Raw genomic sequence first — 20,110 nt, forward strand, 5'->3', positions numbered from 1 at the left:
TAGAGAGCAGTGAAGTAGAGTACAGTAGAACTGAGTTACATATGGTGGAATGGTGTAGAGTGACAGCGTGCAGTGGCACAAAGTAGAATGTTGTAGAGTATAGAGACAAAGTGGAGTTGTGCAAAGTAGTTGGCGTAGGTGCAGTTGCGCAGGGTGCATTGGTTTTGAGAAAATTGGTGTAGAGTGCCGTTGTTTGGAGTGCAGTGGCATAGTGTAGACTGCAGAGGTTTTAGAGTGACGCAGCATATAATGCAGTGGCGTAGACTGGCATAGAGTGCAGTAGCAGAGAATAGATTGTTTCAGAGTAGAGTGGAGTGGTGCAGGGTAGAATATAGTGGTGCAGGATAGAGCGCAGTGGCACAGAGTAGAGTGGTATCGAGTAGATTGTTTCAAAGTAAAGTTAAGTGATGTGGAGTGGTGCAGGGTAAAGTGGAGTGGTATGGAGTAGTGCCACAGAGTGCCATAGAGTGTATTGGTGTAGAGCACTGTGCTGAAGAGTGGAGTGGTGTAGAGTGCAGTGGTGTAGAGTGCAGTGGTTAAGAGTGCCGAGGTGGATATTAGAGTGGGGTAGAGTGCACTGGGATAGAGTGGTGCACGGTAGATTAGAGTGGCGTATAGTGCATTGGTGTAGGGTGCAGTAGAGTGGCGTAGAGTGGTGCAGAGTAGTGTGTAGTGGCGCAGAGTAGATTCACATAGAGTTCAGTAGCATGGAGTTCAGGGGTAGAGAGTGAAGTGCTGCAGAGCAGAGTGTCGTAGAGTGCAATGGTGTAGAGCAGAGTGCATTGGTGTAGAATGCAGTGGCATGGAGTGGTGCAGAGTAAAGTGACAGAGTGCAATGTGTAGAGTGGCGTAGAGTACAATGACGTAATGTATAGTGGTGTACAGTGCGGTGGTGCAGAGTAGATTGGCATAGAGTGCAGTGGTGTACAGTGTATTGGTATTTAGTAAAGTGGTGTAGAGAGCATTGTTTAGAGTGCAGTAGCAAAGAGTGCAGCGGTGTAGAATAGAGTGGCGTAGAGTGGGGAGCGTAGAGTGGCGCAGAGTGGAAAAGAGTGGTGCTGACTGCATTGGCATAGAGTAGATCGTTTCAGAGTAGAGTGGAGTGACGTAGAGTGCAGTGGAACAGAGTGTTGCAGAGTGCAGAGAAGATTAGAGTGGCTTAGGGTGGTTTGACATAGAGTAAAGTGGATTAGAGTGAAGTGATGCAGAGCAGAGTACCGTAGAGTGCATTGGCATAGAGTAGAGTTGTGCAGTGGCGTGGAGCGCAGCGACATAGAGACAGAAGAGTGCAGTAGAGTAAAGTGGTGTAGAGAGCAGTGTCATAGAGTACAGTAGTGCAGAGTTGAATAGAGTGGCGAAGAGTGCAGTAACGTAGAGCGCAACTGTGTAGAGTGATGTAGTGTGGAGTGACAGAGTTGAATATTGTAGAGTAAAGCGACGTAAATTGTAGTTGCGCAAAGTAATTGGCGTAGGTACAGCGGCATAGGGTGCATTGGTTTTGAGTAAAGTGGTACAGAGTGAATTGGCATTGACTGCAGTGGTTTAGAGTAGAGTGGCGTAGCATAGAGTGTAGTGGCGTAGCGTAGAGTGCAGTGGCATTGAATAGAGTGGCATAGAGTGCAGTGACGTAGAGTGCAGTGGTGTAGAGTAGATTGTTTCACCATAGAGTGAAGTGGAGTGGTGCAGGGTAGAGTATAGCGGTGCAGGGTAGAGTGCAGAGGCATAGAGTAGTGGCGTAGAGCGCAGTGGCGTAGAGTGGCACAACATTGAATGCAGTGGTGTAGAGGGGAGTGACGTAGAGTGGCGCAGATTAGAGTGGCACAAAGTGCAGTGGATTAGAGTTCAGAGGCGTAGAGGAGATTGTTTCAGAGTAGAGTGAAGTGAAAGAGTGGAGTGGCGCAGAGTGGAGTGGCAAAGAATGCAGTGGTTCATAGTAAAGTGGGATAGAGTACCCTGGCATAGCGTAGGGTGGTGCAAAGTAGAGAGGCGTAGAGTGCAGTGTCAGAATGCAGTGCCATAGAGTGCAGTGACAGAGTAGAGTGGCCCAGAGTAGAGTGGCATAGAGTTCAGTAGCAGAGAGTAAAGTGGTGTAGGGTCAGAGTGTCGTACCGTGCAGTGCTGTAGAGTAGTGGTGAAGAGTGCATAGGTGTAGAATGAAGTGGCATACAGTGGTGCAGAATAAAGCGACGTAGAGTGCAATGGTGTAGAATATAATGGCGTGCAGTGGTGTAGAGTAGACTGGCACAGAGTATATTTGCGTATAGAGCAATTGTGTGGAGTGGAGCAGAGAAGAATAGGGTGGCATAGACTGCAGTGGCATAGAGTAGATTGTTTCAGAGTAGAGTGAAGTGGCATAGAGTGCAGTGGTATAGAGTGTCGTAGAGTGCAGTGGTGCAGAGCAGATTAGGATGGATTGGTTTAGAATGCAGCGATGCAGAGTTCCTTGACGTCGAAAGGCACAAAGTAGAGTGGTATAAAGTAGAATGGCAAAGTACAGTGTTGCAGAGTATACTGTCGTAGTGTACGGTAGTGTTAAGTAGAGTAGCGTGGAGTGCACTGGCATAGAGAGCAGTGGTGCAGAGTAGAACAGGGTGGCATAGATTACAGTGACAGAGTACAATGGCGTCGAGAGCAGTGGTGTAGAGTATAGAGGTGTACAGTGCAGTGGTGCAGAGTAAACTGGCACAGAGTGCATTGGTTTTGAGCAAAATGGTGTAAAGTACATTGGCATAGTGTGCAGTGGCATAGAGTGCAGTGGGGTAGAGTGGTGCAGTGTAGAGTGGAGTGGCGCTGAGTGCAGTGGTGCTAAGTGCAGTGGCATAGAGTAGATGTTTCATTGCAGAGTGCAGTGGTGCAGAATGGCTTGGAGGAGATTGGCATAGACTGCACTGGCGTACAGTGCAGTGGTACAGAGTAGATTTTATTGACGTAGAGTGCAGTGGCATAGAGTGTAGTGTTGCAGAGTAGGGTGGCATAGAGGGAAGTGGCACATTGTGGTGTAGAGTACTGTGATGAAGAGTGCAGTGGTGTATAGTAGAGTACTGCGGCATGGAGTAGAGTGCAGTGTTGTAAAGTAGAGAGGTTAGAGTGGAGTGGTGCAGAGAAGAGTGCAGTGGCAGTCTGGAGCGGCGTAGTGTGGAGTGGTGAAGAGTACAGTGCAGTGGCATGGATTGGTGCAAAGTAGAGTGCTGTATGGAAGGTATGGTAGTGTACTGCCATTACAGACAACACATCTTCAATTGAAATGACCAATAAATTTGCACTCACATACAGTTTTACTGCTAAAACGTAGACAGCACACAATGTTTGTAAATTTCAAAATCTACTGTATTGATTTGGCTCGTCAGCACAGTTCATTTACATACATTTACATTTTGATGTGTGTTCATAAAAAATACAAAAAATAATAACATTGTAAAGTCTTCCTCAGGCACTTCTCCAGAGCCAGCATGATTGTCACATAAATCCTCCCACTTTGAAGTCAGAGAAAGAAAAATAAACGCCAAGCTCCCTGGAAGACACAGCTTGACACTTGACCTCTGTCTTTGAATTCACAGCAAATGTGACAAGATAAGAACAAGATTTAAAGGCCTGTTTACAGAAAGCGAGTTTGTGGAAGAATACGATAAACACGGTTTAAGCAACAGGAGGGACAAACTAAATCTGGAAAGCCTAAAGCAAATAAAGCCAGCAAATAGAAAGACAGAAAATGTGAGTTACAAACCACAACGCCAATGGTAAGCAACGGGTGGAAAGCATTAGTAGATTAACTTTCGTTAAGTCCTCAAGATGTCTTTAGCAAACCAGACAGCTGTGTAGCGGTTACTCGTTCTCCTTCAGGCTAAATCATGTAATTCGTGACTGGAAAAATTGGTTGGATAATTTTTTTGAGTTTGAAATGATGCCAGCAAACATTATTTAAATCTAAATTTAATTTATAAACTCTTCGAAAAGTGCACACTGCCGTTCATAAGTTTTGAAACACTTGAGTGATATACACAGAACTGTAAAGCTCTCATTAAAGATAAGAACTAAACTGTGATCCCTATGCAAATGGATGTGTTTGCACAGGGATTTAAATTAGAAGCTGTGTTGTAATTTTCAAACCCTTTCAGTTTTCTCAAGGTAGAATCCACTAGGTCAGGGTGCCAGAAGATCTTGTGGGAAATGCCAATAAAAAACCCAAATCATGTATAATTCAGGGCTAAATACTGATTCTTTTGAATTGATTGATTCTTTTGAAAGTGGGAAACTCAGAATAAAAGGTACTCGCCAGACATTTTAATGCCCTACCCTGGGTAACGGTATTTAATGCATGTGGTAAATATCCCACCGTATTGTGCCCAACTTGTAATAAAGACCTACAGGTTCAAACAAAAGCAAATTACTTTTCTATTCTCATAAAGCTTTTGCGTGTTCAACAAATGGTGCAAAACATAGTAGCACATGTTTTTTCTATAGGTTTGTCAATCTAACCATAAATTACGAGGTGCTCTAACCACTCTATATGTTAGGGTTAAGTTAGTAAGGCAGTATTGGAGCACTTGTGATGTCCCACATCATGTCTTTTTAGGCACTGTGCAGTGACAACTATTGACATCGTGTTAACCTTAAAATCTTTTTTACTTCTAGTTGACTTTTATATACTTACAACTATTCTTGTGGACAGGAGAACAGCACTATTGTCAATTCTCAGGAACGCACTGAACTGCAGAACTCCACCCCAACTACAGATCTCCATCTGCATACTTTTGGAAAACTGCAAAAATAAGCTGGGCAAATTGCCCCATGTAAAATGGGAAAAAGAGGCGAGTCCGTGTTGATTCCTGTGGGACACCAGAATGCTATGTTTCACTGATGTAGAAAAGGATCCATTTTCCTACACTGACTACAATTTGAGAGGAACGACCGGTCCCTTGCTGAACCATACTGGTGTCCAAGGCCCATATTTCAAGGTGTTCCAGCATCAATTTAGAGTCCTTTGTGGTCTAAGCCACAGGAAGATCTAGTAAGATTAGAATTTCTGGCTCACAAGCTTTGAGAGGAAACCAGGTAACTCTTATTATTAGCTTGTACCGTTTCGGTGGCTCTCCCGGGTTTCATTTCTAATAGCTGGATGCGGTTTGGCTCCACAATCTCCTAAACCGGTCAAAGTACCCCACCCTTAATGATTATGCTACGAAAGAGGGACCTGAAACGGGTCTACTGTGCCTGCTTCAGAGATTTAGAACTTAAGGAAACTTAACAGAGTGGTTATATTGTGCTTTTGAGCACTGGGTACTGTGCCTTGCTGGAGTGAAGAATCCATACTTCTTGTGATATCCAAACCAAGCATAGGCTTGCTTAGTGGATGCCAGTCAAAACTCAGGTGAGACGCCACAGGCTTTTATCATTCCTGCTTCGAGAATCACTCCCATAAAATACACGGAAGATATCTGAATGTTGGACAGTGTAATCTGGGTGAAAATAGATTTTTCTGACTTCTCTTGGCATTTGTACCAGGTCTTCAGAATATTATCCTCAAAGAATGTAAGCAAATGATATTAATGTCCCTCATTGCAGAGGTGGGATCTCACGGGGGGCTACAAGGTGAGATGTGTAACTTACACAGTGTATGCCATCCAGCGAGTGAAGTGACTCCGCTGCTCCGTATATACTAGTTATCATTGATGTGAACATTTACGGTTGTAAAGTGCTTGGATACCTTCAGGTCTGGCTAGCGCTATATAAAACTCTTAAATAAATAAATAATGTTGAGCCCAGGCCATGTGCCTCCTTAAAAATATTCTATGTTGCTTATCAGATCAGTTCATGTCTGATTGTCTTGTTGCTTCTGTCACATAATAAGCTTTCTTCTTCTTCTGAAATGCCTTGTGGTATTCCATAATATAGGCTTTGCACAGATTTTGTTGGCAGCTGCACGTATTTTTCGGTAATGGCTTTTCAATTTCCGACTTAATCCTTTTGTGGTTGCTAGATTTGTACTGAAACACTTGATGGAATACTTGTCAGCTGTCTTGGATTTCTGAAATTGTAGTACTGCTATTTAGTCCAAGACTAAGGTGATATTAAGGTGGAAGATTCCAGGATGACTTTAGGGTCAGCATAAGTAGAAGGAAGACAAAGCTTTTTAGAACTTGGTTGAAGATACTTTTCGAAAGCATCTACATTCAGTCGGAGACCTAGCATCTTCAAATCTAGAATGGTTTGCGTCATAGTTCGCAGGTAGAATGACCACAGAGTGATCTGGCCACAATTAATAATTGATAATATCTGATCGGTTGAAGCTCCAAGTGACACTCAGGTCCTGTGTGTGCTCTGCTAGATAGAAAGGCATTCCATCATCTGGGAGAACCCTACAGGTCCTAGGTCTTCAATGACACCGGGGACCTGTGTATTAAAATTATGTACCCCCATAGTATACAATTGCACAGATACCCGACTTCGTTGAGTAATACTTGGATAGACATAGACACAAAGACAGACACACAATCCCTCCTAGAGCTTTTGAAAAGTGACAATTCTACCTGGAGTCTGCTCCTCCACCCTCCTATGACCTGGAAATTAAATTGTTTTACTTTTGCCGTTTCTTTTAATTTGATTGTTACACTTATTCACTATTCTTGAGCTCACATTCTATGCTCACTCGCATGACTTTATACTTTCTTGCTACGCTTACAACTTTGGTGTTTAAGTGGAACCCTCACTCAACATTTTCACCTGCTTAGTTCGCTAGTAAATTAAATTTTGCTCAAATGATTTGGGTCAGCTTGAAAAGGATAATACTATCACAGCAAATATTATTGGATTCTATGAAATTGTCCAAGTGTTTGCTAATGAAATTATGTTAATCATAGTCAAGTGCAATCTCCTGCATTCAATCCACTCTTCGTTCCAACCACAGTACATCCTTTCCTTTGAAGATGACAGTCACACCTTGATCATGCGGCTTCTAAACTTCTGGACAGGGCTCATCATGGTAGACTATTCCATTTCTTGAAGAGGCTATGTGTCATCGTACATGTATCCAGGAAAGAATATGGATGGGTAGAATCCTTTCTGGGTAACTGACATAAGAGGGCCAATCTGGCTTGCTTCTACCCTGCAATGGTGTCACTGTATTATTTAGTGGTATAAAATGTCCAACAGTCATACATAGTACATACATTACGTTGAGTAATTTTCCAAAGAAAAAATAAGCGGTCCATGACTGCTTCCTTAAATCTAGAGACGGATGTGAGACATCTACTTAAAATTAAGTGATTCAACTCGTGCTTTAGCATCAAATTCTCTTTGTAAGAAGCTCCCTTGCTCTCCTCCAATCATTCATTAGAAACAACAAAGTAATCTTACTTACAGTGAGAAGTACCAAGCGGTCCTTACTCTATAATTAACAAGGACAGGATAGCCTTTGTCTAGTTATGACTGGAAACCTACCTGTCACCTAAATGTCAAATTTTCTCCACTGTATGTATACTGCTTTCCTTATAGTGCAGAAATCTATTTTGTGGGCCGGTGGCTACAGTCACATTTCTCTATTATATCATCCTCTGCAATCAAATAGTACTAAATATTTACAATTCACGTTAGTCTAGCTGAGTGAAGTCTCAGTTCTATCTGCTAAGCTACAAGTCAAATAGTAACTGTTCTTATATACTTAACTACTTAATGGATAATAAAGAATCACAATTTATTCAGTCGATGACAAAAAGTTATGGTCTCTGTTATTCTAATGCATATTATGTGCTTCCAGGGAGTTGACACTACATCCGTACTAACTCAAATATGGGCTCACCTCCAAAAGTTACAAATGGTCAGAGTTCCTAAAAGGTTTAGAGCAATTTAAGCAAATTAGCACTGCCTTTCAACATTCAGTAAGTGACACCTCATCTTCTTTAGACTAAAGAGCAAGAGCAAAAACACAGGGTGCATAATTTTCTGATCCCTGCAAGCTACAGGAGCCACCTTGGGACTAAAAGCAGGATTAGGTTTCAACACAATTCCATCATCCAAAATCCTGAGAAAGGAAGATTTGAACAACAGTGCTCCAAGTTCACCAAGCGTCCAAGCAAAAATGACTCCAACATGAAATGCCACCTTCATAGTTGAATAGTTTAACTTAACGGAGCTCAAAGGTTCAAATGGGAGTCCCTCAACAGATCCAAAAACAAAGGCAAATCCCAAGGAGGCAAAGAATGCCACAACACAGGACTACAAATAGAGAATTCCATAGGAACTCTAAAGTCAAGATTTTCATTCTGGCATATACCACCAAAGGGTTCTCTGACAGCTGACCATTGAGCCTTATGAATAGTCACTGACAAAGTATTCTGAAAATCTTTACACAAAAAATGAAGAATGAAATAGATATCACTGTCAAAAGGAGACTGGGACTTCAGAGAATGCCATGCTCAAAGTATCTTCAATGTATAGAATAAGATATATAACATGAAGGATGCCTTAATCTTTGAATACCTATGCTCTGAAGCTCAACCCTTTCAACCTGCAAGCTGACAAAGGTAGCCGTAAAAGAAGCAGACACCCCGGTACGCAAAAGGGGAAAGTGACAAAGGAATCCTCCAGGGTGGAGAAACAGCCATCGATTTATGGAGTGGAAAGCATGATCTGTCAGGCCAGAAGGGAAGAACCACTATCACGTCTGTTTTTCCACCTGAATCCTTAGAAGCACCCAAGGAATAATAGGTATATCAGGAAAGGCAAAAGGAGCTGTGGAGGCAAATGTTTAGGGATGACATCCACCCCAAAGCTCCTGGAACAGGAAACCAAGAACAAAACCTGAGAAGCAGAGTGTTCTCATGACAGGCAAAAAGGCTACAAAAGGATTCTGGATCTCTGACATAAGATTCTGAACACTCTTTGAGACAGACCGATCTTGAGAGGAGAGAAAAGAATCTTCTCAAAATGTCTGCTGCCACATTGTACTTTCCTCTCATGTTAACATCCTTTAATGGGACTATATGAGATTCAGTCCCTGCTCTAATCTTCGAGGCTACCAAACTGAATGGCATTGATCTGGTTTAACTGCCTGTTTAGGTACAACAATACCACCGCGTTGTATGTTCGAACTAAAACATGTTGTTGTAGTAGAGATTACTGAAACTGGATCAAGGCTCAATGTACTACAGATAATTATTACCCACTTAAATAATTTGTCTCCTTCTCCTTATCTGTCCATTTCCCCCAGACTGACATCCATCAAGATTGCACCCCAGTCCATTGCAGCGGTGTACGTTGTTAGAACTCTCGATGGACCCGAATGAAGTAGGAATCCTCTGTCCAGTTTTCGGATTCTGCCATCACTGAAGTAGCAGTAAAATATAGGGGTTAAAGGCGTTTCTTTCTCAAAGTATTAGGAGGCAGGATTCACAAACTTAAGAAAGTGTATCAGGATAAGTCTGATATCAAGCCTTTCCCAAGGTACTGGGGACACACAAAATGCCATATGTGTTTGTACCCTTAGCCAAAATTGAGCTGGAGGTTGATGGTGTGACAACAAATGAGAAAGCACTAATTTCTGCCTTTTTTGACTGGAGGAAAAAACCATTCTCATATCTGTTCAGAAGTGTGCATCTATGAAGACCCGGTCCGAATTAAACTCCAATTTGCAATTTGGATGATTTCTGAGCAAACCGTGTTACTGAAGACATTCCTGAACAGCTTGCAACCCACCCAAAGTTTCATCCAATGAAGGAGCATGGAACAGCCAGTCGCCTAGACAGAGGAAAATGTTCCAACCCTAAATATGTAGAGAGGCCATCGTGGCACCAACATTTTTGTGAATACTCTTGAGGCAGACCAATGCCAAAAGATAGCACCTGGAACTGGTAATGACTTATCGGGAGACAGAATATCAGAATCCTTTGATGGTCTCTTGCTATAGGAATGTAGCAATATACATCCATGAGAGTAAGGGCCTGATTCCGAGCAGCTTGTTAAAATTCAGCCCCTGGTTACGCACTGGTTGGAATTACCAGTGGATAGGTTATTTAACGCATTCGATAATTATCGGATGTGTTAAACAACTTAACATTTGTTAGACTCCGCCTTTCGGCAGGTCAAACCTACTGAAATTTAACAAGGGAATACCATACAATATTTACCGTATCATGCGGATTTTGATGTGTTAAACACCAACATCGACATGTTATTCCTCAACAACTTATGATAGGTGGTATTTATCACACTTGATAAATAATGTACCCAGTGGAATCATTATTTATCATGTGCGATAAATACCATCAAAACTTGTAACTAGGCACCTAGTTTAATCATGAACGCACCCTCTGGAATCAAAGGAATTATCTTTAGCAGTGTCTATTTTGAATGCAATATCCTTGATCCACTTGGTGACATTCCAACGGTTTATGACCAGACTGAAATTTACATGGGCTTTGGAAAAGAAAAACAAGCATTTACAATGCAACGGTTTCGCCTTTGGAAAAGTTAGAGCTATTGGCATTGTAAATGACAACATTTGTATTTATGTGTTGGTTTTGAAAACAGATAAATAAATGGCATTGTCATTTACAATGCCATTAGCTTAATCTCTCGCAAAGCTTTCCCCCATCCAGCAAATGCCGCCAAATTACTTCTTCAGTCGTTTCTGTTAAGTTTCGATTAAGATAACATTAAAGACTATGGGGATCAAGCACCAATTGCTCACATCATAATGTATTACATATTAAACAGTAGCAGCGACTCTAACTATGGTAGAATATGGACCAGCGAACTTTAACCCTGACTTCCACATATGCAAAAAATGTGTTCAGTAACAATTACAGAGCACTACAGACCAAAAGAGCATTGAAGTGCCTATGAAGGTTTTGACAATGTACGAGTTCAAACATGCATGTTTGAATTTTGTATCAGAAATCCTCTGTCCCAACATTCATTTGTCTGACAACATAAAATAATGCGAAAAAACACGCTAAACTAGAAAAAAGCAGTATATAAAGAAATTACATACAGTTCCCGATTAAAATGCTATTTTTCGGAATTATGGACTGCAAAGTCATTCCATATGGAATACACTTGTGAATGAAGAGCATTGTTTTATTGCTTTATCATTTTTAAATACCGCGTCTTAAAATTATATAAACGTGATTTGTGACTTCCTTTCGCTAACAAATATGTGTGGGCAATAAATGCGGCTGCAATGCAAGTTATGGTAAACTGTAAATGTCTGTCAGAGATAACTCAGGGTATTTAAATACGGAACCTGTCAAAATGGCAATACTGTCATGAGCCGCAACAAGTTTCTGAACTCGAACCAAATATGCTGTAACTAGGAGGGGTAGAAATTGTTCCCGCTGCAAAATTAAACCGTACGGCCAAATGCATCTATAACATGTTAACTTGCAAACGCAACAATGAAACAGGCAGATGCTGAAAAGCCCTGCTAAATCAATGCGAGTGAAGCGCAGTTCTGAAAATCAGACTCCTGGATGCTTTACTCATCGGAGATGCTGAGACTATTATCAAGTATCCTGCACGTACATGTAAAGATGGCATGTCCATGGAACAAATATATTGTGTTGGAAGCACGTTTAAACTCGCGGCGCATTAGACAAGGATTGCTGCTGCTTTAAAGGCGCTGGTGTAGCCATGTGCGTAAATTGCTACAATGCCATAGGTCCTCCATGCCAGAACGGATTTACATTAAAGCAACAGCTATTCTGTTATTTTAATCATATTAGTATCAACGCATGGCCCAGGGAGTGATACACCAAGCCACAATGGCTCTTCCCACATATGCGTCGTTTGCGACTACTGATGTTCTTCCATGCGGAAAATTAATTTTGCACAGAAAAGTAAAAGTGGAAACAAAAAAAACGACGGCGAAGAACGAAAGCTACATAAGCGCAAGAGCCTTTGGCATGGAACATGCAGAGCATAACCCCTTGCACTTCTGCAGTCTGAAAAGGTTGGCAGGTTTCACGGTAGAGAAAGTAGTGGTCTTTGAGGGGGGTTCAGTTGTACAGATGCAAGTGATGTATGGGCACACTAAAGCTCACTTGCACCCCTGTGAGTGAGAATTTCTCTTGCACAACAGCAAGCTTTCAGTGGACCTCTTTATACAGTGGAACTCAAAATACATGTGCCGTCACCTTTAACGCGCGAGCACCGCCACCGGCCCAGTGCTCAGCTCTACTGGAAGACCAGAGCTTCACATGCACACAATGACTAGTGCATGTGAAGTCAACGCATACAGTGAAGGCCTTTAATCGGCATGAACATATATCCACCAGTTCGCGAAAAATACAAAAGTAAACAAAAGAATCACCGGTTTCCCTACCCCCAACAGCATCCCCTCAAGGGCCCCGAACCCACCAGCGCGGGAGGGAGACGGCAGAGACATATCCCATAGACGCGACATTTAAACGGGCCAAGTCCCATTAAGCAGCTAAAAAAGGGTGGAGGGGGACAAATATGTCGGCGGTTGAAAAAATTAACCCATGAGAGGCCGGAGCTGCCACGGCTTTCTTAAAGCGGCCCGGCCTCCCCTACGACCAGGACGCCGACGTATCACGATGGATTAAGACACGGCAAGCAATGTTTTATAAGAAACTAACCCAATCGCTGTTTAACAAAAAGCGAAAACTCAAAACGTTACATACAATAAAAAAATAAAACTACAAAACCTAGTTCCCCTTTAAATGAGGCCCCCAGCAGCCTCTTACCTGCATCACCTCCGGAAAACGGGGCTCCCAGCTTCCCAGCAGGCACCGCGAGCAGGGCTCCCCTGGCGCCGCCTGAGTCCTGGCTGAGGGAGAGAACAGCAGGCCTGCCTGAGGGGGAGGAGTTTTTTGTTTCTGCCCTGCTGCAGTTTAAATCGTACTTGGAAACGAGAAAAGGCTTTTTCAGTGTTTATTTAAAATACGAATATCTCTAGTCAGGAGAGGTCCGACTGCTCGGCAATGGTGCTTTCAAAGTAGAATCGGGCTTGCCAAGACTGGTGCGCGGATCCTTTAAAAGCAGGACGGCCCTACGCACCTGCCTTTAAGAACAGTTGTTGGCAGCGAGTTCACTAGAAACGCTGTGGACTGCACACGGATAGCCTTTTGGTGCAGCGTGACTTTGTTTCAAAGTCTCCAGGTTTTCCGCTTTTATTGTAAATAGTGCGCGTCAAGCTAAGAAATTAGGTATATGTATTATAATATATGTATTATAACGTTTTTAGTTGCTTTATCGCACAAGTAGCAGTGGTTTCAGATCTAGTATTTCAGAGCTTCTGGGGTATCGTGGTGCACGCCGTAAAGTCCTTCAATGCCTCGCCTATGTATAGGAAGCGCTATAAACATTTACATTATTATGGATTTCTTCTAAAGGAAGCCTACATAGTCTGATTTCACCCCGCCAGTTTATCTTCTGTATGTGGCAAGTAATTAGCATTTTTAATGACATGGCAGGGAGCGTTGTCGTGCTTGAATAATGAAAACAAGTCAGGTCCCGGGCCGTGCTGTGATTGACTGACGTCACGGGGGTGTCCCGGGCCGGCAGCCAATCACAGCGCGGCCCGGGAAATGACGTCACTGGAGTGTCCCGGGCCGGCAGCCAATCGCAGCGCGGCCCGGGACAAAGGGGCAGGGCTTAAAAAAACACCGCGAAACGCCCCCGAATCGCGTTTTCAAGAGAAAGCGCGATTGACAGCCTCTGTCTCCCAATGGCTAGCCTCCATTTATGGAGCTAGCCAATGATAGACAGAGGCGGGTCATCACCCGACATAGAACTCAAGAGGTTTTGCTAGCACATGCGCACTACGTGCGCACTTGCAGGCAAAACCTAAAAATATCTAGTAACTTCCCCTGTCCTTTTTCCCCTAATAAACTGGCATAATGACAATCTTCGCCACATTAATGAATTGCTGAGAGCATGGCCTTCCTCTTGACAGTATAGTATGGAATTGGGGTAGTTATGGTCCCATTTCTGGGGGTACAAATAAGACCTTTTCATGATAGCCTTCAATGATATTCTTCAGCACCACAGCATCCTCTCCGCCTATAATGAAGCGTTATATCTGACCTCCTTCTAGAAACTCTAGGCCTTCTTTGAAATAGTTAGAATTGCTCAGTTTTCACAGGATAGGAAGCTTTCCTTTGTGTTCTTATTGGTTCTTATAATTCCTACTTCGCTGTTGCCCAGGAAACAAAGACTGTTGTTATTGTAAGTATCTTCTTGAGGGTTGTTGAAATAAGGAATCAAAGAATATTTGACCCATGAACCGTAGGGACCTGTCAGCTGTCGAAAAGTGCTTCTTCACCTTAATAAGGGGCTGTAGTTTCTTCTCAAGTTCTGCATCAAACAATTTAACTCCTTCAAACTGAATACAAAGAGCTGCAGACTTCTGGAAGGAGTCACTATACCACTCTTTTAAATACAATTTCCTTCTAGAGCCAATGGTAGCACCTTCAGCCAAAGACAAAGCTGATACCACATTGAAAGTTAAGTCAGAAAGAAACTCAACTTGCTCCTTTTGCCAAATGAGTGCCAGCATGACTCTTCTTTAAGGGCTACTCAATCTTCTTATCAGAATGATGCTTGAGAATACTTCCCTCTGCCCCGGAGGTTCCACCCACCACACTCGCTAACAAAGAATCCACTACCACTGTCTCTGGGATGTTCTTATGCATTTCTTCCATCAGAGGACGTTTTAGACAAGCACCTAGGAACAATAATCTTATCAAGGTCTTTCCACTCCCGCATAACTACATTCAAAGCATGTTGGCGAAGACGAAGACTCAAGGAGGGAACTTGCCTTAAAACCAGTTCACATCAAGTACTAGGCTGCTCATCAACTGAAAACCCATACTCTGCACAGTTTTTCACGCAAAATGTCCTTGTCAATGTATTTCTTCTTCGGCTCCAAGGGAGAAAGCTCAACATCTTACTCCCCAATTTCTGAATCAGAGGAGAGGTCATCATGATGGTATGGATGAGAGACAGAGGAAGCAGGAGACCATGGGGAAGACAACCTCCAGCACTATCTTCCTAATCCTGTCATCAGGGCTCTCCTCTGAATAGCCTGCCTGCCTCCAGTGCTGTTTCTTAGGAGGCGAGAGAGAGAGACAAAAGATGAAGAATCTTCCACATAGTGCCAACTCTTTCCAAGTTTCCTCATCATTCAGTAATGAACAGCTCATCAACTAAATCATACAATTACCTGGCCAATGCACCTCTATAAATACCCGAAATACGTACGCTGAGTGAAGTGAGAGAAACTGAAAGCAGGCGCAAATGCAGGAGCCACTAAATTCTCGCTCCTTGAGCAAGCATGCGATCAAAATCAACGGCACCAGACTTAATAGCTGCCCTGTGCCTCTCCATTAACAAAGACTCAAACATCAGAATAATTTACTTTCACTGACGTAAATGAATTCCAATACTCACCAATGCCTCCTCACTTGACGAGTTCGACTTCTTCAGTAAGGCAGGAGATCTAAGAGAGAATGGGAATATTCATCAACTCCATTCCTCGACTACATGTGACACAGCAATCTCCCCCTGTGGCAGACACATGAAGATCCTGGGTTGTCACAGACGTCCCGGGAATGGCCTGTTTTCTCTCCTATTCAGAGGAGGGGCTCACCTAAAAAGTACTGACTGAGACAAGAGACTTAGGGATAATGAAAACTCCATCAAATCAGTTTCATCCATATTTGTAAAAAGAGTTCTCTCATGCTCCCTAAAGGTATTTAACTTGATTACTGCATTTACCATTGTCCAGAATTGTGATAGTTTACGTTTTTCGTTTTGGCTCTCCCCCTCGCCCCAAGAAACTATTTTACAAGTTGTTTTAGATGGTGAGATATTGAGACACGAGCAAGGTATCTTAAGAATTAACCAGACAGCGACATTCTGTGCAATCTGCAACCGACAGGGTAGAGAGACTGATAGGCCGAAGAACAGACTATTACCATAGTCCAGCTTAGCCATGATCAGAGCACGAACTATGTTTTTGCAAGTTTCAAAAGGTAATAGGTCCAAGAATTTCTTAAGTGAAAGTAGTAGGGTGACACATGAGCCAGGGGCTTATACGATCTGTGAGGAGAAAGGTAGATCTTTATGCAACTTCATGCCCATGTTTCTCATGTCTGTTGATGTTCCAAGGGGAGTGGCCATATCAGCTGGCCACCATTCATTGAACCAGACCTCCTGTGCACTTCCGAAGATAAAGACTTCAGTCTTTTCCGAATTACATTTAGGGTGACTCTGTTTCATCCAGTCTATAACACTGACAAGACATGCTTTAAAGGGTTTCTGTCTGAAAGCAAGGTATTCACCTATCGAAAAAAAAACTGCTGTGTGTCATCCACATAGGAGATGAAACTAATGCCAGAAGACTGAATCAGTATGGCCAAAGGACAATGTACACGTTAAACAATGTAAAGCTGAAGTGGGGATCCCTGCGGCACCCAATAGTTAAGCAACTTGCTTCCAGAAGAAAAGGTGGAGGCCGAAAGTGATTGCTATGTTGCAAAGAAAGGACTGTAACTACCATAATGCTGAGCCACAAATACCCACATCCACCAGCCGATGTAGGAGTGTAGTGTGAGATACCGTATCAATTGTAGCCAATAAGTCTAAAAGAATTAAGGCGCCATCCTAAGACTGGTCCAATAAGATTTTAATGAATTCTGACACTAGCATTTTTTGAAACATTCCTTTTCCAGTGGGAATACAGTAAAGATGGGCTCAAGGGGTTGCTACCTCTTGGGCTAAGCATCTGGGAGTTTCCTTCATGAAATATTTGTAATGTGGCTACATGGGCATCCTCTGATACATTTGTAAAATATTACAGAATTGATAAATTGCAAACCAGAAATTCATGACTTTGGTGAAGGATTTTGAAATGCTGTAATTTCTTCTTAATCTGAATTTGCACTATTAAAGGGTAAAGCAAATCTAATGTCTTTTTTTTAATTTCTTAGTTTGAAGGCAGGTTTGGTCGCAAGTAATGGAATTCACTTTATTAACTGCACGAAACTGGTGATCTTGAAACTAGAACATGCCATGATATTATTGTCATATTATGTGATGTGTTTTTGGGTCAAACTAGTCATTTAAATGGAGGGCTCAGTTTCCACGCCTTGACCCCCGTAGTGCCCACAACCCTATAGCTGAGGTAGCTATTGGGTTCTACAAATGCCATTATTATGATTATTACACCGCCTTCACAATCGGGCGACTACACTTATTTAACCGGCACCAGAGCGAATAGTAGCTGTCTGTTAAATATATTACCTGGCACAGATTTTTTCAGCTCGCCTGAAATTTCGACTGTAAGATGTGTTTATTCTTCTAAAGTGCATTGTGGGACATGTGCTATTTGTAAAGTTCCTGGGCACACCCTGTATGACATGACATGACATTCTCGGACAGCTCGCCTCGTACATTGGGTGCGCCGAGGAGATCATATTAAAAAAATACCGCCAACAAACATGCTAGGACAGCACTGACCTGTCCGGTGTTCTGCCCTTCTCTCACTTTTAAGTCTCGTTTCAGGTAGTGAGCGCTATGTAACTACTTGCTCCATGACACAAACACGGTAACATAGGCGATTAGGCGAACTAGAGAAAGGACTTCACGGCAACACCCCCTGAAGCCAATGCTAAACGTAGCGTCCATTTTGGATTGGGAAAATGTAAACACTTTCCGATTTATATTTAGGAGGTGTCTTCTCTCTGAATAACAGAGCAAAAACAAGCCTTTGCAATGAGGTCTCGCATTAGGAAAGTTTGAGCTATTGGTCTTGTAAATGACAAATTTTTTATTTATGTGTTGGTTTTGAAAATAGCTAAATTAATAGCTTTGTCATTTACAATGCCAATACTTTTAACATTTGCAAATGTGACACTTATAGCATTTGTAATGCAACATGTTTTGTATTTACGTGACTTAGATGTATCGATATTACAAATAACAATGGCTTTTAATTTTTTTAAAATAATTAATACTTAAATAAAAGTTATTGTAATTTATAATGGCAATAGCTTAAACTTTTCTAAATAACTTTTGTGAAGATTATGTTCAGTGTATTTTATTGTGACGAAAATCCAAGAACAGAAGTGAAATATTAACATCTTTTTGTGACATTTGTAATAAAGCTTGAAACATTGAGAGAACATATTTGAACCAGTTGTTGAATGGTTGCACAGATTGATAGTGTGGTGGCGCTGAGTGATGTGGTGGCGACAAGTGATGCTGTGGCCTTCAGTGATGCTGTGGTAGCGCATAGTGATGTTGAGGTGCCCCTGAGTGATGCTGTGGTGCCCCTGAGTGATGCTGTGGTGGTGCAATAGATAGATAGAGTGAGGACGATAGATAGCTAGAGAGAGGGCAAAAGATAGATAGAGTGAGGACGATAGATAGATAGAGTGAGGGCAATAGATAGATAGAGTGAGGGCGATAGATAGATAGAGTGAGGGCGATAGATAGATAGAGTGAGGGCGACAGATAGATAGATAGAGTAAGGGCGATAGATAGCTAGATAGAGTAAGGGCGATAGATAGCTAGATAGAGTAAGGGCGATAGATAGGTGTGTGTGGTTGTGTGTGTGATTGTGTGTGTGTGGTTGTGTGTGTGGTTGTGTGTGCGGTTGGGTGTGGTTGTGTGTGTGTGTGTGTATGGTTGTGTGTGTGGTTGTATGTGTGGCTGTATGTGGTTGTGGTTGTGGTTGTGTGTGGCTGTGTGTGTGGTTGTGTGTGTGGTTGTGTGTGTGGTTGGGTGTGGTTGGGTGTGGTTGGGTGTGTGGTTGTGATTGTGTTTGTGGTTGTATGTGTGGTTGTGTGTGTGGTTGTGTGTGTGGTTGTTTGTGGGTGTGTGTGGGTGGGTGTGGTTGTGTGTGTGTGTGGTTGCGTTTGGCTGTGTTTGGTTGTGTGTGTGTTGTGTTTGAGTTTGTATGTGTGGTTGTGTGTGTGGTTGTGTGTGGTTTTGTGTGTGGTTGTGTGTGTGGTTGTGTGTGTGTGTGTGTGGGGGTGAGTGTGTGTTTGTGTGTGGGGTTGTGTGTGTGGTTGTATGTGTGGTTGGGTGTGATTGTGCGTGTGGTTGTGTGTGTGGTTGTGTGTGTGTGGTAGTGTGTGTGGTTGTGTGTGTTTGTGTGGTTGTATGTGTGTGTGTGTGCATGGTTGTATGTATGTGTGTGTGCAGTTAGAGAAGGATGTATGTGGAAGAGAGCAGCAGATCAGCACAGCAGAGCAGAACAGGGAGTTAAAGAAGGAGGCAGGTGGAAGAGAGCAGCAGATCAGCACAGGAGAAGAGAACAGGGAGTTAGAGAAGGAGGCGATGGAAGGGACCAGCAGATCAGCACAGGAGAAGAGAGCAGGGAGTTGGAGAAGGGGCGGAGTGGAAGAGAGCAGCAGATCAGCATGGGAGAACAGAACAGGGAGTTAAAGAAGGAGGCGGTGGAAGGGAGCAGCAGATCAGCACAGGAGAAGAGAAGAGAACATGGAGTTAAAGAAGGAGGCGGTGGAAGAGAACAGCAGATGGGCACAGAAGAAGAAAAGAGAACAGGGAGCTAGAGAAGGGGGTGGTGGAAGAGAGCAGCAGATCAGTACGGGAGAAGAGAACAGGGAGTTAAAGAAGGAGGTGGGGTGGTAGAGAGCAGCAGATCAGCACAGGAGAAGAGAACAGGGAGTTAAAGAAGGAGGCGGTGGAAGAGAACAGCAGATGGGCACAGGAGAAGACAAGGGAACAGGGAGCTAGAGAAGGGGGCGGTGGAAGAGAGCAGCAGATCAGTACAGGAGAGGAGAACAGGGAGTTAAAGAAAGAGGCGGTGGAAGAGAGCAGCAGATCAGCACAGGAGAAGAGAACAGGGAGTTAAAGAAGGAGGCGGTGGAAGAGAACAGCAGATTAGCACAGGAGAAGTGAACAGGGAGTTAAAGAAGGAGGCGGGTGGAAGACAGCAGCAGATCAGCACAGCCAAAGAGAACAGGGAGTTAAAGAAGGAGGTGGGTGGAAGAGAGCAGCAGATCAGCACAGGAGATGCGAACAGGGAGCTAAAGAAGGATGCGGGGTGGAAGAGAGCAGCAGATCAGCACAGGAGAAGAGAACAGGGAGTTAAAGAAGGAGGCTGGTGGAAGAGAACAGCAGA

General features: G+C 43.1%; 1 protein-coding gene across 1 annotated transcript in view; it reads right to left on the reverse strand.

Moving 5' to 3' along the window:
• TRPT1 (tRNA phosphotransferase 1) overlaps positions 1-17,606 on the reverse strand; it is a 58,545-nt gene extending 40,939 nt beyond the window's left edge. The window contains exons 1-2 of the mRNA XM_078660552.1: positions 17,479-17,606; positions 15,409-15,457 (exon numbers count right to left, since the gene is read on the reverse strand). The gene's annotated coding sequence lies outside the window, so the exon portion shown is untranslated. The remainder of the gene's footprint in view (positions 1-15,408; positions 15,458-17,478) is intronic.
• Positions 17,607-20,110: the final 2,504 nt, after the last annotated feature.

Source organism: Lissotriton helveticus, chromosome 9, assembly GCF_964261635.1.
Source record: "Lissotriton helveticus chromosome 9, aLisHel1.1, whole genome shotgun sequence".
Taxonomy (NCBI): Eukaryota; Metazoa; Chordata; class Amphibia; order Caudata; family Salamandridae; genus Lissotriton; species Lissotriton helveticus.